This window comes from Neoarius graeffei, chromosome 11 (assembly GCF_027579695.1).
Source record: "Neoarius graeffei isolate fNeoGra1 chromosome 11, fNeoGra1.pri, whole genome shotgun sequence".
NCBI lineage: Eukaryota > Metazoa > Chordata > Actinopteri > Siluriformes > Ariidae > Neoarius > Neoarius graeffei.
Window position 1 is genome coordinate 40,329,218 of NC_083579.1, and position 22,781 is coordinate 40,351,998.

General features: G+C 40.8%; 2 protein-coding genes across 7 annotated transcripts in view; one reads left to right on the forward strand and one right to left on the reverse strand.

Annotated features, from left to right (window-relative positions):
- Positions 1–3,363, reverse strand: part of LOC132893653 (SPARC-like) — a 70,739-nt gene extending 67,376 nt beyond the window's left edge. The window contains exon 1 of the mRNA XM_060932799.1: positions 3,074–3,363. The gene's annotated coding sequence lies outside the window, so the exon portion shown is untranslated. The remainder of the gene's footprint in view (positions 1–3,073) is intronic.
- A 14,717-nt stretch (positions 3,364–18,080) lies between these two features.
- hectd1 (HECT domain containing 1) overlaps positions 18,081–22,781 on the forward strand; it is an 87,051-nt gene continuing 82,350 nt past the window's right edge. For all 6 annotated transcript variants that reach the window (XM_060933907.1, XM_060933910.1, XM_060933908.1 and 3 more), the window contains exon 1: positions 18,081–18,295. The gene's annotated coding sequence lies outside the window, so the exon portion shown is untranslated. The remainder of the gene's footprint in view (positions 18,296–22,781) is intronic.

Here is a 22,781-nt window from a genome sequence, read left to right on the forward strand (position 1 = left end):
GTCAACAATTTGATGAAGGATGACCCCAGCAGTTTGAAACGGTACAAGGTAGGCCTATGTTCACAACCCTGTCTTGTTACTCGGGGGATCCGAGATCCCCTGAAACAGACGTGAGATCCCTTGAAAACATGATTTGGGAAATGTTGGGGGGTCTAAAATATTGGCAAAATGATGTTTATTGACATAGCAATCGTGTGTAACGGGAAGCATTTGCATATCCGAAGGGTTGTGTTTACTTGACAACGACTGCTGCTGCCAGGTTGGTTGTTGAGTAGCCTGACTGTTTTTTTGTTCTTGCGTGTGGTATCATTGTTGACGCGAGGTTGTTTTTTGAACATGCCAATGTGGACACGATTTCCCCTGATGAGTTATGACTTCAGACGCGATGCGTGTGTGTAGGTGTGGAGTCCGCGTGATATGTGCGCAAGATAGGCTTCTCGTGTGTTTAGAGATCCGCGCTCTTTATTTTCTTTCCCTCTTTCTTTTTACGTAATTTCCCTGTTTATTTCTGTCCCGTTTCTTTCTAGCCTCTGTTATTGCGTTTTATGTCTGATGTCACTTTATCTACTTGTTTTGTAATGACTTGATACTTTCAATAAAAAAAATTAAAAAAAAAGATCCGCGCTCTGAGACAAGCGCAAGCACCCCCCCAAGGGAAAAAAAAGGACCCCCTGAAAATATCAGCATAGTTCGAACAGGGTAAACAGAGAAAACAGGAAAAATTAAATGATTTATTTTAGGGGGCTCATTCGTCATAAAAAAAGATACAATATTTTGTTTTTCAATTTACTGGTGATTTCTGGTGCATTACTGAATTCATCTGCAGTATATTATTTACATTCTTAACAAGAAATTGTACTTGAAAAAAATTGGTACAACAGGGAGAATGCAGAGAATTTTTTTTTTAAAGTTGTTTGGACACTATGCAGTAGGTGGGTGTGGGGGTTGTTGGTTAGAGACATAATTTCCAGTGTACTTTAATGTCTAATTAATCATAATATTTTAAGGGCACCAATTATTCTTCTGTAATGTTATTTTATGTTGTAGGAGAAGTTGAGAGAGTTGGGAATTGATGAAGACACTGGGAACAAAATCTGGGGAGAGGGGGTGGTTACTCCTTGCTCCTAAAATTAACAAAATAAATATTAAACATAAAGATTACCATAAAATAAAAACATTTTTCATTCAAGATCAATGCTGGAATAATTCAAGTGAATTCCAAAATAATTATAATGTACTTTAAATGAGTAATTGTAATGATTGTTTTCTCTACAAATAATAATTTCTTTGCATGTAAGTAAATATACAAACAAGATAAAGCTGACATTTAAACAATATATTACTTTATATGTTTCTCCCTGAATACTTTTACTCTACTCCTGTTCAAAATTTGGAGAAATTTGCCTATTTTCATTTTTTGGGGAGAATGTTGATTTTCTTCCAGTTATGAATAAATTGACAAGTCTTACAGTTTTTTCCACCTGTGCATATTAATATTTCTTTCAACTTAATCACAGGTATTTGCATTTATATGCATGCCTTATTATCAGTGAAATTTTTTTTTTAAATATATAAAAAAAAAAAATTCAACTAAGTTAAAATATTTATTCCCTTCCTAATGATTTTATTCAACAGGTCATGTTATGAAACAAACTTTTTGTAAGACTGGATTAATTAAAGGATTACAAGACAAACAAGTTGGGCTGCTTTTTGAATTTATCAAAACTTTCAAAAGTAAGTGATATAAGTAGGATTTATAAACTTTATTCATCAAAAGGAAACTGATACATGACAAACAGGAGAACAAAATGTCTGCTACATGCAACCCTAGACAAATTAACACTGCCTTGTTTCACTGCTCAGATGGGTTAACTACGGAAGCCGCGAGAGGCCCTTCATATAATCTTTTTTTATTCACCTTGTTATCCCGAGATAACGACATAATTAATTCAGGATGTCGAGAAAACAACACAACTAATTCGAGATCTCGAGAAAACAAAACCATTATTCCATGATCTCGAGAAAACAGCTGAGATTTCTAGCAGAGCTGCGCCCCCTGTGGGTCAGACAACGAAGACTTAATTGGCGGACATGGAACAGAGCAGAAATGGCTTTTTACGATGCCTTGGGGGGCGGCAGTCTTCTGCGGAGGTGCCGTGGACTAATTTTGAAATTATCCCTTATTAAAAGACTTAATGCAATCTCTCCCTGTGTCAACCCCTGATCAAAATATTGCCTTATTAGGTGATCGATTATTCCAGACATTCTAATGACCAAAGTTGCGTCTATACAGAATGAGAAATAGCCCCAAAGTCAGCATATCACAAGTCTCTTGGCGCACCTGAATGAACCATTTCTCAGCTGTTTACTCGAGATCATGAAATAACTGTTTTGTTTTCTCGAGATCTCGAAATAACGGTTTTGTTTTCTCGAGATCCTGAATTATGCTGCGTTCATGTGCTATGGGAAGATGATATTTTCCAGTTGGTCAGTGGTATTTACCAATGTGTTGTGTTCACATGCTTTTGTTGTTGTTGACAAATTGTAAAGATGGTGGACCAGATGCTATCATTAGCAATAGCGTCTGCTCTGGATAGGTAAAAACAAACCATAACACATTTTTAAAGGAAATGGATTTCTAACGTATTATATTACACTTGTTAACAACGCAACATTGCATAGACACCAAAAACTACCCACTACTACTAGGAAAAAAAAAACTTTAGTAGCGTACAATGCTTACCATTCAAGTGTCCTGTACCGCTCGCCGCCATGTTGGAAAGGTTAAAGTTCATCTCATTTCGGCAACTGTGTAGCAAAATTTTCTACGAGTTGCCCAGTGGAAAATACCACAAGAGGGGGCGTTCATGTGTGCTTTCCATGTCGGCGTTTGGTATTTACTATAATTCCCATAGTACATGAACGCACCATTAATTATGTCATTATCTCGGGATAACAGGGTGAATAAAAAAAGGATTATATGAAGGGCCTCTCTCGGCTTCCGTAGTTAAACACTGACCCATTTACTTTTTGCTATAAATTTTATCAAAATTGCGTTGACTGATAAACTAACCTGAAATGAAATGATCACTGCAAAGTCTGGAGTACACTGTTGGCTCCCAGTCCTGTCTCTTCACAGCTGCAATCCATTTGGCCCTCTTGTCTGGGTCAGTAGGAAACCGGTAAAAGGAGAGTCCTGCACGCTGTCCCTGTCTGTTGTGGCAGCCCACAGCACAACAAGCAAACACCATGGCTATTTATAGAGTGCTTACTGACAAATTAATCTATTCTAGGTGTCTGTAACACGTTTTGTTTTTTGTTTTTCAAGCTGGTTCTCCCTCTCTGTCTGCAGCGTTAGTAGCTTGCCGTTCAAAATGGTGGACACCGGGGCGTCACGTGACCCTGTGACGTCAGCTGAAATACCTTCTTCTTCTTTTGAGTAATGGCAGATCACAACCGCCACCTACTGCACAGGAGTGTGTGAAATAATCATGTCAAATCCATTTGGGCAGAAAAAAAAAAACTCCTAAATTCTTTCTATGAGCTTTGTATCATTAAGGTATGACATAAGGGCTTTAATGCTTTCTACTTGTATACCTTCTTCCTTAAGAATAGTATTAATGTCTCCATCTTCACCCTATCCATGTTTCTCTCTGGCAGGGGTGTAGTGGGCGTGGTACGCGGGGGTACGCCGCCCACCCACTTCTCCCGAGGTGAGATTCAAAAAAAAAGACAATAAATTTAAAGAAATACTCAAGTCTTTAAGAAGGAGTGGAAGGAGTGCATGGTAGGGCTTAACCCAGTGGCTGCATGTCATGCATTTTGTATACGCAGGTGCCTCAATCGCGCCAGACTAAATGCTTGATTTATTCGATTGGTGCCTTTTATAATAAATTTCAGCCCATTGCTGGTTTGTATGCGATGTGAGTGAGTGACGTGACTTTTTTTGAGCTTCTGGACACATGCTGTAGCTGTTGCCACGGCAGTAAGTAGGCTAGTAAAAATATCGAATTCCGAATGCAGCTCGGCTCAAATGAACATGAATCGAACATGAACAAAGGTGTTTGTGTATCATAATTTCCAATATTTCGGCTTCACGCCTGATAGTCCATGTTAAACCTATGCAAGGTTTATGTTGAGTTCCAGCAGCAGAGTGGTGCTGTCTACGACCATGCATTCGGAAGGAGGTGAATTTGTTACAAACTAAGAGGACTTATGTCAAAACATGATCTGGAAAAACTGATACATGCCTTCATCTCTAGTAGGGTTGATTACTGCAATGGCCTTTTCACAGGCCTGCCAAAAAAAGACCATCAAACGACTTCAGCTGGTTCAAAATGCAGCGGCGAGGGTTCTCACACGAACAAAAAGAACAGAGCACATTACTCCAATTCTAAGGTCCCTTCACTGGCTTCCAGTAAGCTACAGAATTGACTTTAAAGCATTGCTGCTGGTGTACAAATCTCTAAATGGTACAGGGCCCAATTACCTCTCTGATATGTTGCAGCGGCCTAACCCAATCAGATCTACCAGATCAAAACAGAAAAATTTACTATTAAAACCAGTTGTTAAAACAAAGTGTGGTGAAGCAGCTTTTAGCTACTGTGCAGTACAGCTATGGAACCAACTGCCAGAGGACATTAAAAATGCTCCTGCTGTTGGCAGCTTCAAATCTAGACTAAAGACCAAGCTGTTTTCAGATGCTTTCTGTTAAATAATTAATATTTTTACATTTTTTATAATCTTTACTTTCTCTGCATGTTTTAAATTTACTTTAATTTTATTCTATTTTATTCCGCTGGTTTCTTTTTCTTTTTCTCCTTTTTTCTTGTTGGCATTTTATTATTTTATTTCTACTATTGTTTAATTCTTATTATTTTCTTTTAATTCTTTTAATTAATTGTTTTAGAATAAAAATAAATTATTTTATGTAATTTTATTTCTCTATTGTTTACTGTTTTTGTTTTTGCTTCTGTAAAGCACATTGAACTGCCATTGTGTATGAAATGTGCTATATAAATAAACTTGCCTTGCCTCTTTAGCCATTTCGGCATATTTATTGGAGACAAAATAAACCGTGGCTTTTCGCCATAACAGTTGGGCTGTACTGACAAACACGAATGAAAATTGCGCACACAAAATGTCTTGTGCCCTCTTGTGTTGTTAAAAGAACGTAACATTTATACAAATCATTCATACCAAACATAGGCGACCAAACAAAGGCTACCGCTTCTGACATGATATCAAATCGATGACGTCACGAATCGCGTACCCCCACTTTAAAAATCTCCACTACACCACTGCTCTCTGGACATTGTACTTTCTACAATGAAAAAGAACATGCTCCACATCTTCCTTGACCTTGCACTCTACACAGAGCTCATCAGTTTTCCCTAATACATGTAATGTGGCATTGAGACCAGTGTGTCCCAACCTTAATCTTGTGTATGTCACTTCTTCTCTTCTGCCAAGTCCTATATATGTAATTCTTTTACCCCCAACCTGACGCTGTACATTGAAGTATTGTCTACCCTTTGTTCCTGCCTCCCATTCTTCTTGCCATCTTTTCATGATCTCTGTTTTTATAATGGATTTAGCTTCCCCTCTTCCTAAAGGAATATAAATATCAGTGCACACACGATCTAAAGCTTTCTTAGCAGTTTTATCTGCTATCTCATTGCCCTTAAGGCCAATATGAGCTGGGACCCAGCAGAAGCTGACAGCAAGTCCAAGGTTTCTCAAATGAGCTAGAAGATGTTTCATCTCAATGATTAAATCATCTCTTGCTGAGTTACCTGAGGAAAAGCTTTGTAATACAGATAATGAGTCGGTACATATGACTGATTTGAGGGGTTTGACTTCCTCGATCCATCTTAAGGCAGTAATTATTGCAGTTAGTTCAATAGTGTAGATTGATAAAAAGTTACTCAATTTATATCCATATGTCTTATTCAGTTCTGGTATGTAAAGTCCTACTACATTGCCATCCTGAATGTTTTTAGAGCCATCAGTAAATATTTGCAGATGTTCATGGAAGGAAGAAGACAAATAGTTTTTGCAATATATTGCAAAAGTGTGATCATTTAGGTGTTCTTTCTTTTCTGTAAGAAGTGCAATACTGACATCAGGTGTAGGGAGGATCCATGGAGGGACACTACTAATAGCCATTGCAGCACTAAACCCCAAGCTGTTTAGCCCACATAGTCTTACAGCCGGCGGCACGGTGGTGTAGTGGTTAGCGCTGTCGCCTCACAGCAAGAAGGTCCGGGTTCGAGCCCCGTGGCCGGCGAGGGCCTTTCTGTGTGGAGTTTGCATGTTCTCCCCGTGTCTGCGTGGGTTTCCTCCGGGTGCTCCGGATTCCCCCACAGTCCAAAGACATGCAGGTTAGGTTAACTGGTGACTCTAAATTGACCGTAGGTGTGAATGTGAGTGTGAATGGTTGCCTGTGTCTATGTGTCAGCCCTGTGATGACCTGGCGACTTGTCCAGGGTGAACCCCGCCTTTCGCCCGTAGTCAGCTGGGATAGGCTCCAGCTCGCCTGCGACCCTGTAGAACAGAATAAAGCGGCTACAGATAATGAGATGAGATGAGTCTTACAGCCTGTTTAATATTCCATCCAAACCCCTTAGATTCTTTACAATACTCCCAACAATCATTGAGCACTAACACAGCTGGATTGTCAGCACTACCCTGCAATCTGATCCAGTATGTCAAGGCAAGTTTCATAAAACGCAGGTTAAGTGGGGATTCCTCTGATTCCACCAAAAGAGCACTTGTAGGAGTTGTTTTAATAGCTCCCAGAGCTATTCTCAGGGCCTTAAATTGCACTCTTTCCAGCTTTAGTAGGGATGTTTTACAGGCTGAACCATATACCATACAGCCATGCTCAATGGTTGATCTTATCAGTGCTTTATAAATGTTGAGCAGAGATTGTCTATCTGCACCCCAGTGGAGACCAGAAACCGTTCTCATCAAATTTAGGACCTTCTTACATTTTGTTTCAACATATTCAATATGAGATTTCCATGTGAGCTTGCTATCTAACCAAATACCCAGGTATTTAAATTTATTTCCTCTTTCAAGCGGGTGATTATAGAGTTTAACTTGAAAATCGTCTGAGACTTTTTTCCGAGTGAAGTACAAGGTGAAACACCTCAACAGGCCATTTGCAGGAATTGGTCACGTGTCAGTTTTCCCCATAGCAACAAGCCCCAAGCTAACTTGACATTCCTTGACAACCATAAGAGTTTGACTGGCGATGCGAAGCAATCCATTTCTGTAATAGCTGTTTTTACCTTTTCTACTGTCCTTTTTTACCCGAATTTTCGTGTGTACTTGGAAAAAGTTTGTGTTTTTAACTTCTGTCGTAAGTTAAGGCGAATCACTGGCCGTAAAAGAGAGTTTTCTGGACTCAAGTTGGTCGCCGCCGAAAGAAATTCACGTGTGAAATGGCGGATTTCTCAGGTATGTTTATAACTTATAATTTCTCCTTTTCTACCTTTATCATTCGCTCGCAACCCCTTTTGCACGGTTTCTTTTGCAAACATCGCATTGCTTCTTATGTATTTGAATCCGTTTCTTACCTGTCGACATGTCGTACGATTTTTCTTCTTTGCTTTACAGTACCACTCCAGTTAAAAACAAGGTACAGCACCAGGTTTTAGATTTCCTTTTCCTTTGGTGCTTCTTGTTCGATAATCAATTTCTTTCGGCGGCGACCAACTTGAGTCCAAAAAACTCTTTTACGGCCACTGATTCGCTTTAACTCACGACAGAAGTTAAAACCACAAACTTTTTCCAAGTACACACGAAAATTCGGGTCAAAAAAGGACAGTAGAAAAGGTAAAAACAGCTATTATAGAAATGGATTGCTTCGCATCGCCAGTCAAACTCTTATGGTTGTCAAGGAACGTCAGGTTAGCTTGCCCACCATGGGCTTGTTGCTATGGGGAAAATGATCACGTGACCAATTCCTGCAAATGGCCTATTTTCGCATTTGTCCGTCTGTATTCCAAAAGCATCAAACCGGATGGCCCATGAAAAAAACAGTAAAGCTGTGGATCTTATCTGCTTCTCATTTTCTTCCACATGTTACACTGGTCGAATACATTACGTCATAACACGGCCTGTGATTGGCCGATCGCAGACGCTGTCAGCGACGAGTCGCCTCTCATCAGTGAGTAGGCGGGCACTCTGTCCTGACACCACGTGACGCTGTTTACGGCTGGGTAGGTAAACCACGAACATTCAAAGAAAATAGACCACTGCAGGTTTTGGACCCTGACTAAGTGTTTTTTCCATCGTATTTTAACCCTGTGGGTTCGAGAACTTCTCCAGCAAGGCTCGACAGGTTCAGAATGAGTAGGACATGTGTTTAGATAAATATCTTTGCGAGTTTTTAATCATACAACTTGTATACAAGTTTTATGTTTCATACAACTTAATCATACAACTTGTATACAAGTTTTATGTTTCATAATTTAAAAATATATTATCTGGCAGTGGGCACATCGGAAAGTGTAAAGTATAAAGTTTCTGTCAATATGTTTATCATGCTTGTATATAAAGTTTCTGTCAATATGTTTATCATGCTTGTATACAAGCATGATAAACATATTGACAGAAACTTTATACTTTACACTTTCCGATGTGCCCACTGCCAGATAATATGTTTTTAAATTATGAAACATAAAACTTGTCACCTTACTCAGTCACACCGGAGTCGGAACGCTGAGCGTCCACATCATAGACTGTTCCCATGGTAACGGCATGAGACTCACTCTTCCGGTTTCGAATGGTTTCTCTTTCGCCGGGTTTTCTTCTATTTTCTAAGTCACAGTCCGGCAGATTTTAGTCTGAATGCCAACTGATATTACTATGTCTAGTTCTGAGTCATTTTAAAAGTCATTTTGTCCCAAAGTTACTTGGAATCTCGTACTCAAAAGTTTATTCTGTAAGAGTTAGTCGTATTGTTAATTACTAAATTTCTTATAAACTCATTATAAACATAGTCATTGTTGACATAATGTTTGATGAGTGTTATTATAGTACCTATATATGAGTACCAGTAAGGTGTAACCAACTGGAACATCCTTGCCTCCTGTATTTATTTATTTTTTTCTTCTAGATATGGAACTGACCTGTGTGTGCTACTATTTTCTTGGGTATAACTTTCAGCATGCTTTTCTTGAATCTTCTGACATTTTCTTGTAAATTATATTCAATTTGTAGTGTAATTACAGAGACTCAGATTGTTTTGCAGGTCAAGGGGCCCACAGGGCCCCTCCTGGGAAAAAAAACAGGGGCCCATTTCTACAATGGGGGGCTCAGTGATTATCCTTCAGTTGAAGCGAACCTAGTGAGCGAAGCGAGCCCAATGAACAGCTGGGGCAGCCCAGGGGCTGTTTTTTTTCTTCTCAATTCTTTTTTTTTTTTGGTATTAGAAGCCATATGATGCAATGTAGATGACAAAAATCAATGCTTCAACCAAATATATTGAGATATTGTTTAATCAGTGGCAATATTTTGGAATTCAACCACAGGCCACTATATATCACATCTATATTATCTCCTCCTTGTAAATTATAGCACAAGAATGGGTTTGTTTTTTGCATGCTGTGACGGTCTAATTCTGCTTGTTTCTAATCATCTCTACTTCTAATTTCATTAATTTATTTTATTAACTTGTTTTCAGTTTGGTGTAGGTCTATAGTAGTAGTAGTAGTCACCAGTGGTAGTGGTCCGACCGTATATTCAATATGGCGGCGGTCAAAACAAATTCATCCGATGCTGAAATCTGTTGAATATCCAGATAATTATGTTGGAAGTTGCATATTTGTGCAAGATTTTCGATATTGAGACCATGAAGGCAGTGGTAGTAGTAGTAGTAGTGGTTGCTGTTGTAGTAGTTGATGTTGCAGTAGTAGTTGTTGTTGTAAATCTAGTATGACTAATTACCTTGGGTATCAGGGGTATCAGTTTTTTTTCAGGTGAATGTACTCTCTTTCTGCCGAAGAATGACAAAATAGATGTATTTTTTTCTTTTTTTTCTTATCCATGTTTTCTTGTCTTTCTTGTCTCTTTCGAATATTCGTACATAGACCGTAAGACGCCACCTAGCGAATGACTTGGATCAGGTTTTACTCGCTTGGGACGCTACAAACGGGACAGCGTAAATACACAAACGGGTCCGAACGGGTCCGACCATATATTCAATATGGCGGCGGTCAAAACAAATTCATCCGATGCTGAAATCTGTTGAATATCCAGATAATTATGTTGGAAGTTACATATTTGTGCAAGATTTTCGATATTGAGACCATTAAGTCAAGTAATATGCCACGAAATGTTCCAAATAGGGTATAAAATGCTCACGTCCATATTGGCCCCTGCCCCTCTTGACAATGTGTTCATTATTCGAAATAGTGCGTCTTAGACGCGGGCGCGCCAACAATCCAAGACTCTGTAATTAACAACTAATGTCTAGTGTAATTTGGCCTTTGAAGATCACAAAACTGTGCCTGGAAATAGCTGAGAAGCCATCTCCAGGCATCTAAAGCCCTTCAGCTTCCAGGGTTCTAAGGTGGACCCCGGACCCCCAGCCACACTGTTCTGGGCCTTTGGCCCATCATTTGGACAGACAGACATTTCAGACTTGTCTGTCCTGTGACAGTGCTTAAAATTCCTTATTTCCCACACTGTAATAACATACTGTACTGGCGAGTGGCCTAGTGGTTAGCGTGTCCGCCTCTCGATCAGGAGATCGCGAGTTCTGCTCACGGTCGGGTCATACCAAAGACCATCATAAAAATAGTACTTACTGCCGTCTGGCAAGACACGCTGCAATATAGATACGAGTGGGGAGTCAAACTCTCGCGGTTACCAGAGGACTAGCCCACCACTGTAACCCTAGCTATGTAATAGGCGAGACGCCGAGGGCTACGGAAACGGAGATCGGCGCCACCCTATGCGCCACATGGCGTGGGAAGGACTTTGATCGAATAACATACTGTATTCCCAAACTGCACTGTAGACTACATGTAAAGTGTGTCCGCCATCTTTTTATGTTTATGGTATCATTAACACGCATGTGCACAAGTCAAAATGATAAGATGCTGCAGCAGACTTACCTACTGCAAGGTGTCAGCTGTCCGGCTACTGCTTGTATTCATTAATAGGGTATCCCTGTACTTACTATACCCTGTGTATGTACATATGGTACACATGCCGTTTTGGGGTGAGCCTCACTTTGATTTTTACGACAACAGCTGGATACGTCTATGAGAGATGTTGCTTTTTGCAACGGCTCTGAAGAATAACTGCTTCAAATCCCATGAGTCTTGGGAACTGAGCCTCTGGCGGCCCCCCGGACCCCTGCCTTTACTGGGTTGATCCCCCCCCCCCCCCCCCCCCCCCATTTTCCTGGCTCCGCCCCTGATATTCACCTGTTAAAGTGAATGTAAAGACACTGACTATAATCCATAAAAATGCACTTAACTACAGCATTAATAATCACAACACACAAATGACTCTATTTGTGTCTCCAGTAGCCATTAAACATTCTTCTTCTTTAGCGTTCTGCCTTGATGGCAGGTCGGCTCTGACGGCTTCTGTCATCAACTTTTCTTGGGAAGAATTACAGCAATGGTTTCCCATTGCCTTCTATTGGATTATTACAGAGTTTTTTTCCTCCCAACCATTCACACACATATTTACATCTATAGACAATTTAGAGAAGCTTAACCTAACTAACTAGTCTTTGGACTATGGGAGAAACTGGAGCACCTGGAGGAAACCCATACAGACACAGGGAGAACATGCAAACTCCACACAGAAAGGCCCCTGATGGCCACTGGGCTCAAACTCAGAACCTTCTTGCTGTGAGGCAACAGTGCTAACCACTGCGCCGCCCCATTAAACATTGTCGGTATTAAATTGTTGTTAAAAAAGAAAGTGTTGCTTTTGCTTGTACAACCCTGATTCCAAAAAAGTTGGGACAAAGTACAAATTGTAAATAAAAACAGAATGCAATGATGTGGAAGTTTCAAAATTCCATATTTTATTCAGAATAGAACATAGATGACATATCAAATGTTTAAACTGAGAAAATGTATCATTTAAAGAGAAAAATTAGGGGATTTAAAATTTCATGACAAAAACACATCTCAAAAAAGTTGGGACAAGGCCATGTTTCCCACTGTGAGACATCCCCTTTTCTCTTTACAACAGTCTGTAAACGTCTGGGGACTGAGGAGACAAGTTGCTCAAGTTTAGGGATAGGAATGTTAACCCATTCTTGTCTAATGTAGGATTCTAGTTGCTCAACTGTCTTAGGTCTTTTTTGTTGTATCTTCCGTTTTATGATGCGCCAAATGTTTTCTATGGGTGAAAGATCTGGACTGCAGGCTGGCCAGTTCAGTACCCGGACCCTTCTTCTACGCAGCCATGATGCTGTAATTGATGCAGTATGTGGTTTGGCATTGTCATGTTGGAAAATGCAAGGTCTTCCCTGAAAGAGACGTCGTCTGGATGGGAGCATATGTTGCTCTAGAACCTGGATATACCTTTCAGCATTGATGATGTCTTTCCAGATGTGTAAGCTGCCCATGCCACACGCACTAATGCAACCCCATACCATCAGAGATGCAGGCTTCTGAACTGAGCGCTGATAACAACTTGGGTCGTCCTTCTCCTCTTTAGTCCGAATGACACGGCGTCCCTGATTTCCATAAAGAACTTCAAATTTTGTTTCGTCTGACCACAGAACAGTTTTCCACTTTGCCACAGTCCATTTTAAATGAGCCTTGGCCCAGAGAAGACGTCTGCGGTTCTGGATCGTGTTTAGATACGGCTTCTTCTTTGAACTATAGAGTTTTCGCTGGCAACGGCGGATGGCACGGTGAATTGTGTTCACAGATAATGTTCTCTGGAAATATTCCTGAGCCCATTTTGTGATTTCCAATACAGAAGCATGCCTATATGTGATGCAGTGCCGTCTAAGGGCCCGAAGATCACGGGCACCCAGTATGGTTTTCCGGCCTTGACCCTTACGCACAGAGATTCTTCCAGATTCTCTGAATCTTTTGATGATATTATGCACTGTAGATGATGATATGTTCAAACTCTTTGCAATTTATTGCCCCTGTCCCAACTTTTTTGAGATGTGTTGCTGTCATGAAATTTCAAATGAGCCAATATTTGGCATGAAATTTCAAAATGTCTCACTTTCGACATTTGATATGTTGTCTATGTTCTATTGTGAATGCAATATCAGTTTTTGAGATTTGTAAATTATTGCATTCTATTTTTATTTACAATTTGTACTTTGTCCCAACTTTTTTGGAATCGGGGTTGTACAATTAAGTTAATTATTTGGAAAGGGACATGGTTATATGGGGAAGCTATGGCCAAAAGCTTAGAGAAGCAGCTTTGGGACTAGAAGGTTGCTGGTTTGATTCCCTGGACCAGCAGAAATGGCTGAAGTGCCCTTGAGTAAGGCACCTAACCCCCAGTGCTCCCTGGGCGCTGCATCCCCAGATGGGTTAAATGCAGAGAAAGAATTTCACTGTGCTCTAATGCAGAATGAAAGAAGGAATGAATTAGCCTGCTGATGAAAAGTTTCTTCTCAGCAAAATTTGAGGAGCTGAGTTTATTGCCCTGTGTTGTCTCGAGTGGAACAACAAAGACTAGCTCTTTTAATCTTTGAATTCAATTACAGTCCACAAGATGACTTTAATTTAAAATACAGTTTCTACAAACCCTGGCTATAAAAATAATGCAGTCACCACACTTGGAGGATGTTCACCCAACATTTTTTTAAATTTTGTAGCAAATAAACAATATGACATAAATACAGATTATTACACGGTGTTGTGAAGATATAAAGTTTATCTTTGAGTGGTGAATGTATATATCATGAGTGAGCAAAGCAAATGAGTGAAAATATTTTCAATACGAGAAGATCAACTTCATATCTTTGTGCCACCGTGTAATGTTCTTTATATTATATGGACACATCCACAATAAAAAATCTCATCTCATCGTCTGTAGCCACTTTATCCTGTCCTACAGGGTCGCAGGCAAGCTGGAGCCTATCCCAGCTGACTACGGGCGAAAGGCGGGGTACACCCTGGACAAGTCGCCAGGTCATCACAGGGCTGACACATAGACACAGACAACCATTCACACTCACATTCACACCTACGGTCAATTTAGTCACCAGTTAACCTAACCTGCATGTCTTTGGACTGTGGGGGAAACCGGAGCACCCGGAGGAAACCCACGCGGACACGGGGAGAACATTCAAACTCCGCACAGTAAGGCCCTCGCCAGCCACGGGGATCGAACCCGGACCTTCTTGCTGTGAGGCGACAGCGCTAACCACTACACCACCGTGCCGCCCACAATAAAAAATACGCAAGTTAATCAAAAGAATTTTAATTTTGAACCAGTTCGCCATTTTGACAATGTAAACATAAGTACCCAAATTTATCAAAACAATTCATTGAATTCCTCACAAGTGAAGATGTCGGAAAACGTGTTACTCAACGTCACGGATGTAGTCCGTATGAAAAATATGAGTGGCGTATTTCCCAATAAAACACTCGTGTCCATGTAAAATAACCCTATATTATATGGACACAAGTGTTTTACTAGGAAATACGCCACTTGTATTTTTCATACAAACTACATCCGGGACATGGAAAACCACAACTGGGACATAATTCTCTATATGTCACTTGTGAGAAAATACATGAATTGTTTTGATAAATTTAGGTACCTTTTTTTGTTTGTGAATGTGTCTATATAATAAAAAGAAAATCACATGTTGGCTTGAAGATATGAAGTTTATCTTCTCATGTTGAAAAACTGGTATTCTTCATACGAACTACATTGCGGCTCTGAGTGACGTATTTAAATAATATTGGCTGGTGTTTATTCCATGGAAAAAGTGTCTGGTATGTATAATAATTCCCGATATTTCACTCTGATGGCATCACTCCCAGTGTTTTCCCGCTGACTAGATGCGCATTGTTAAAATGATGAACTGGTTCAAAATTAAAATTCTTTTGATTAACTTGCGTATTTTTTGTGTGGATGTGCCCATATAATGTAAAGAACATTACACCGGAGGTACAGAAGTGTGAAATGCAAGACTGTCAGATTAAAGAACTCTTTCTTTCCCACCGCTATTAGACCCCTGAACAACTGACAGGAATCTATAACCATGGACTACCTCCTTGTAAATTGTCCTTGACTGTTTACATTTGCACGTTTGCACACGACTGCCTTTTGTCACTGCTACGTTCTATCATTGCCTTATTTTTGTATTATACTGCCTATTTTACACTATTTTACCTTTATTTTGTATTATACTGCTTTTATTTTGCACTATATTGCTTTTACTTTGTATTTTTTCTTCCACCTATTTATTGTTGAAATGTGCAGAGGCGGTGGCAAAAAGTTTTGGATGGGGGATGACGTGTTGCGCACCAAATCTAGGGGGGTCAGGGGACATGCCCCCCTGGGAAATTTTGGAATTTTTAACCCTCTAAAACAGTATTTCCTGCATTTTGAGAGGCAAATTTTGGGGGAGTAAAGCTAAGTTTAATGTCTTTATTAGAGTACATTTCGTCCATGTATTTTTTTTTTCTGCATGAACCAGAACCAATGATACTATAACATAATTACGTCTACTTAGTATCGTTGAGAGGATAACACCCTCTTACCATGGGTTTGGTACTTTCTACTGTGTTTACATGTGAGTAAATACACATACAATGTTCAAATGTACCTTGCTTAATTGAAGGAACCAAAGTAGCGCATTCTTTCGTCATTGAAAGACGAGAAGGCAGCAGCAATAGGGGTCAAGTCCATGGTGTCCACGATATCTTTATGTACATGTATAACGAGGTAAGTTTTCTGAAAACTTACCTCGTTATCATCAAGCAACTTTGGGTGCCTTTGTCGAGCCCAAAAAGTTTGCAATGGATATTTGTCTGAAACTCTTCTTCATACTGATTTTCAGTGAGTGGTCAGGGCAGCAAGCGAATTCATGTAGTTCTAGAGCAGCATCAAGTTTTTGGGCGCCCAAAACTGCTTGTACGTCTCGTGAATGCTATCTAGCCATCCAGACAGGACACGAGGTATCGGTCAGATACAAATGTAGCGACACTTTCATAGCCTTGCTGTCACAGGGTCCCCACTTTGGCGTGAGTACCCAAGGAGACCAGACATGTCTAGACAGTTGCCACAGCAATGGGTTAATTCGTCCACAGAATATTCATAAATCAGCTTGTCTACTAAAAGTGATGAGTTTTGCAGTTCTGCGTAAACCAAATAAGGAAAATCCCAAAAAGTGGAGGCAATCGGTGACATCAGGGCCAGGCTAACTTGCATCAGTTTTGGTGCGAATGGGTGCTACCAACCTATGAAGGGATGCAGTGGGATTTAATAAGGGAAAACAAAGGTGCGCAGCGGGCTGTTTATTTACACTACTCTCTCCTTTTCTTCCTTGTAAATAGTTAAAGGACTCATAACTGGGGGGGCTGCCCCCCCAAACATAATTTTAAGGGTGGGCGGTCGCTTCTGCCGCCACCCCCCCTGCGCCCCCTCTGCTGCTGCCACTGATTTGGCATTCATGGTGGACGACAAACTAAGAATTTCATTGTGCAGGAGGACATGTTCATTACTGTGCATATGACAATAAACACTTTGAATATTGAATCTTGAAAAGAAAGAAAGCACAACTTTATTCATCACACACTTGTGAAATTTCCTCTCTGCATTTAACCCATCTGAAACAGTGAGCAATGAGCGCACACACACACAGCACCTGGGAGTTAGGTACCTTGCTCAATGGCACCTCAGCCCAAGGCCGTCCCATATTAACCTAGCTTGCATGTCTTTGGATTGTGGGGGAAACCGGAGCACCCAGAGGAAACCCACACAGACACGGGGAGAACATGCAAACTCCGCACAGAAAGGCCCTCGCCAGCTGCTGGGCTCGAACCCGGAACCTTCTTGCTGTGAGGCGACCGTGCCGCCCTATGATGGTGCGTATGATGATGTGAAGTTTATCTTCTCGTGTTGAAAATCTTCATCTCATCTCATTATCTGTAGCCGCTTTATCCTGTTCTACAGGGTCGCAGGCAAGCTGGAGCCTATCCCAGCTGACTACGGGCGAAAGGCGGGGTACACCCTGGACAAGTCGCCAGGTCATCACAGGGCTGACACATAGACACAGACAACCATTCACACTCACATTCACACCTACGCTCAATTTAGAGTCACCAGTTAACCTAACCTGCATGTCTTTGGACTGTGGGGGAAACCGGAGCACCCGGAGGAAACCCACGCGGACACGGGGAGAACATGCAAACTCCGCACAGAAAGGCCCTCGCCGGCCCCGGGGCTCGAACCCAGGACCTTCTTGCTGTGAGGCGACCGTGCTGCCCTATGATGGTGCATATGATGATGTGAAGTTTATCTTCTCGTGTTGAAAATCTTCATCTCATCTCATTATCTCAAGCCGCTTTATCCTGTTCTACAGGGTCGCAGGCAAGCTGGAGCCTATCCCAGCTGACTACGGGCGAAAGGCGGGGTACACCCTGGACAAGTCGCCAGGTCATCACAGGGCTGACACATAGACACAGACAACCATTCACACTCACATTCACACCTACGCTCAATTTAGAGTCACCAGTTAACCTAACCTGCATGTCTTTGGACTGTGGGGGAAACCGGAGCACCCGGAGGAAACCCACGCGGACACGGGGAGAACATGCAAACTCCACACAGAAAGGCCCTCGCCGGCCACGGGGCTCGAACCCAGGACCTTCTTGCTGTGAGGCGACAGCGCTAACCACTACACCACCGTGCCGCCCTGTGTTGAAAATCTTTTCAAACAATATTTTAATATATTCACCACTCAAAGATAAACTTCCTATTTTCGTGCCACCGTGTAATATCCTCTGTATATCTCACACGAGTGGGGAAATTTGTTTGTTTGTTTGTTCCAGTCAGTGGCCGCTGTGCTCGTTAGCGCCCCCAGTGGCGAGTTGTAGAAGTGCTGTGCTGTGCCTCGTGATGCGGAGCCTCGCGCTGTTTCCCCTCCGCGGCTCCATTTCGCTCCGGCTGCGTCCCCGCTCAGCTCTCTGACCTTTAGCTTTGTGTATATATGAAAGAAAGGGGATGAAGAAGCGTTAACGTGTTTATTTTTTTGTTTTCCCCGACTGTTGTGTTTACTGTCTGATCTAAAAGTCGTCCTGGTTTCTCGGCGTCCACTGAAGAAACGGTGAGTTTGTTTTCCCGTCGCTGAGGTAAAAAGCCGGCCGGGTTTCCTGTGCGAGCGCCGGGACTCGAGCGGCCAGGCCTCGGGCTCGCGCAGAACTTTACACCCGTGGATTCCGCAGTAAACAGTAGGCCGCGTTTAATTAGCTTCACTCTTGATACACAAACTTATTGTAGATCGTTATGACACTTGTCATAACCGGCAGTGTGACTGTTTTAGCCTTTACCGAGTCGCCTTGTTGAAGGTTTTCTGAACTCGGCTCATGGGAATGCTTTATTTTCTCAGGAGGGTGAAAGTTGACCCTAATCCTCCTGCTCTATCAGCTAGCTTAGGGAAGTTAGCCGGGTTTAGCAAGCTAGCATCTTTGTTGTAGTTGGGACGCTTTATTAAAATAAAACTGTCTATAACTTTAGAAGCAGCAGGTCGAGTCGCTCAGAGACTGTTGGGTTAATATATTATATTATTTATTATTATTATATTATATGACAAGTGTAAATAAATAAATAAATAGAGAGATGTGCTCTTGTGGCTAACCTGAACCGGCTGAGGTTCATTCGGCGTCGAGTGACTGTTTGTTTAACCAGGTAATTATATTTGTTTGGTTAATCTGAGCACGGGATTAGTTAGTGTCGGAAATTCTGCATGTATCGAGTGACAGTTGTTGTTTGGTCTGGGTTGTTAAGTATTGACTGTGTAACTTAGCTACAGTTGGCCCACTTTCTGCTCAACTAACATTATCACCAGCAGAGAGCAAGCTCTAAACTGGACTAAGCCCAGTGATGTGGTGGTGAGTTTTTACTGCCTGCTGACTGGGTGATTGTCTGTCTGGTAGACTGAGAGCCAGACTGTGTGTCCTGTTGGTTGAAGCAGGAGTCTGGTACAGGGTTAAACACAAGCCGGTGGTGTAGTGTTAGGGGATGTGATGTAATCAACACTCTGGATAAACTCTTGTCTTGGTTAACATTCAGCATGATGACATCAAGTGCAATCAATTCGAGTTTGTGACTCATCCCAGAGATATTAAATGTGAATTAATCTATTCTCAGCAGTCAAATCCAAAACACTCCATCTCGGTGTTATTTTGTGTGCGATTTGCTCTGTACACATCATTCATTTGGTGAATTTTTATTAGTGATGCAAGTTAAGGTTGTTGTTGTTGAACTTCTGGTGGTCGTCCTGCTCTCCTCCACTTAAACTCTGCTGTGAGCACATCTTGGACTTAATTTGTTATTTGTTTGGTAGTTGCTGAGGTTATATTTTGTGAAATAAATATCTTTTTTTTTTTTTTTTGGTCGGTTTCCATCAAATCGTGCGCTCTGATTGGCTCGCAAGCGGTCCAGAATCCTACGATCCGGACCCCGGTTACGGACCTTTGGAGACTCGCTCGTTCACACCAACAAACATGGTAGCAATTTTTTGTCAGCGTTTATTTTCGCATTTCTCAGTATAATAGCATTAATTTTGCAGCATGGATAGCGATAACGACAGTGTTCACAACGAGAGCGAGTTTTACTACCCTGACGATGACAAAATAAAAGAAAACATTTCAGAAGAAAGCCAAAAACAAGCTTGTAGCAGGTTTGTTCTAAATATGGTTTCCCTTTTGGGCGCTCTCGTTTTCTGTTAGAATTTGGTTAAAAAATAAAAATAAATAAATAAATAAATAAATAAATAATTTACCAGCTTAAGATCCGTCCGTATCATGAAATACCGTCCGTATCGTGAAATACCGTGATCTCGGCCTTGAAAATACTGACCTCGGCCCAGAGGCCTCGGTCAGTATTTTCAAGACCTTGGTTACGGTATTTCACGATACGGACCGACCTTAAGCTGGTAAATAATATAGGGAGAGGGAGTTCTGTTTTACCAAATATCATCATGCCTGTGCTTTGTGATGTTGCTTTTTTACAACAGGGTGTTTCAAAAAAATTTGATATTATTTAAGGTGTAAATATCCCAGAAACTACGTAGTCTAGGCAAATGAAACTGAGCAGGCTTAATTGTTGCACAGTATAAGATTTATTCCTCAAAATTTGAATGAGAAATTCAAAGGCATGTGGAGTCCATGAACAACTGCACAGATTTTCAGTATGCGCGTCGCCTGAGACAGCACACGTCAAGTCGGTAGTCCATTCACAAACGTTTCCTCAGGACGCGCCAAACCGTCATTGGAGGAGTCTGGGTCTCCAGGCTTGCTCTTCTTATGGACTACTTGGGGCTTTGCAAGAGTTTTTCGTGAACCCGCTCGACCGTTTCTTCTGATGCTGGTGGTCGTCCAGATCCTTTTGCCGTCTTTGAACTTTTTGTGCCATGTCCAAATCTGCATTGTAGTTGGTGCATTTTTAGAGAATTCTGTTATAAATGCACGCTGCGCAGTTTTGTTCGACAAAATGCCTTTTCTTTTCCAGTGAATGGCATTTCGAAACCTAAAAAGATTTTTAAAAAATTAAACATAAAAATTTGATCTGTTTCCACGCATGTTGTTAAAATTTGAGGTCAACTGAATGAGAATTGGCAAAGTTATTAGCTTGTGAAATTATATCACTTTTTTTTTTTAAACACCCTGTATGTATTTATTTATTTCTTCTAAAGCAACCTTTAAACTAGACTGGTTGTCTTTCTTAAAGGGATCCCAGTGAAGCAAATGTATTTGCGAATGCAAAAGCTGAGGCCAGTAGCAAGAATACTCATACAGGCACAAACATTCTCACACAACAGGTTTAGCAAGAAACAAGAACTTTAAACCCGTTAAGAAATGTGTTTTTGTTTGTTTATTTGTATGCAGTAAAGTTTTTATACGTTTGAAGTTTGGGTTGATGTATGATATGATGAGTAAACGGAGCTATTTCTGGAAATGAAGCTTTAAAAACACTCTGAAAACAGATGACTATTGATCTTGGGAGTACGTGTTGGTGTAATGAAGTCATTGCATAGTTTGTGGGGTTTTTTTCTTTCTTTAATGGAAAAAAAAATCTGTTTTTCTATAATGGCAGTGTACTTAAGCAGCATCACATGAGAGGGAGTTCTGTTTTACCAAATATCGTCATGCCTGTGCTTTGTGATATTGCTTTTTTACAGCGGTTCTTAAGCGTAGGATTAGGCTTGGGTAGTTCTTAAGCAAGAAATCAATATTGAGAAAGTGGCATTTTGGGCACAGTATGGCCTAATTGTTCTGTTTAATTTGGCTCCGTGAGCGGAAATAGATCCCGAAGAAGCCACACTCACTTTATAACATGTTGACTACCTGGCTAGTTAGCACACGTTGAGTTATACGCTCCGGTTAAAGGCACCTCCTGTAAAATTGGTGTCCCTTCTTCCTTTTCATCTTCATCTGACAAGCTTTCATATTTTAAGTCAGACATTTATACTCCTGAAAAGTATCATTTGCCATGTCTGCTGATGATGTCGCTAACACTACCATAGTAACCGTTTCGGATTAGGAAGTGGAGTTTTACATGCAGGACACAGACGGGTGGAATGATGCGCACAGTGAAACATCCCAGCACCGTTAAGTGAAATATCAGCACTCCTTGACCAGTCAAATAAATGGAGCGTAACTAACTGTCGTATAAATTTTAATCTTTTATATGTTTTAAGGGAATTTGTTTGACGACTAAAGAAAAGTGGGGACAAAACCAACTTGTCGTATTGGGGTCAATTCCTCATCTGGCTACAGTCATCTTATGTTGAGGTTGATGGATTCAGACCTGCTGCTGGTTTAGATGGTTTTTCATTGTTGGTGAAAAACCAGCAAAGAAATGCAGATGGTGTGTTTAATGACCATAGGTACTACGGAGCAAAATATGTTGTAAATGAAATCTCATCTAGTGTACAAAGATTATATTTTTTCCTCAGGTTTTGGATTTTGAGGATGTAAAATGTTTCTGCACAAGGGTTACCTTTTCACGTCTGATAGTCCTAGGCTCTTCCGTGCCAGATTTTTAAATATTTTTTTTTGTACATGAAACAAACGAGAAAAATTGTCTAAAATTTGACTAGGTGTAACTTGTTTAAGCAAATGGTGGTACCTCAGAACTGTTTTTAATCTCCTAGACTTGAACAGTGAGGTTTGGCATGCTCTTAAAGTGCAATCCTCAGGCACTGCTTGAGCACTTTGTTAACCAGGGTATGGTAGGCCACTGTTCAAGCGCTTATCAAGTAATGTGTAATAGATCCTGTGGCATTTTCTGTTGAATCTTTCTTACAAGTCATAGTTTCAAAGAGATTCATAATTTAGCGCACCACTGCTCAAGGCTCGACATCAACTTTTTAATCCAGTCGGACAAACAGCAAGATTTTTCACTTGTCCTGACATAACCTTTTTGTTACTATGTATTTACGAGTTCAATGAAAGGAAAATAACAGAGTTTATAAAAAAGCAGGTATAGTTATGATAATCATTATGCTTTTATGGTTTTTAATCCCTGCTGGCTGAAAGGCCCGAAGGTGACATCCATCCTGTTAAGGTGCTTGCATTCTGAAATTTCAC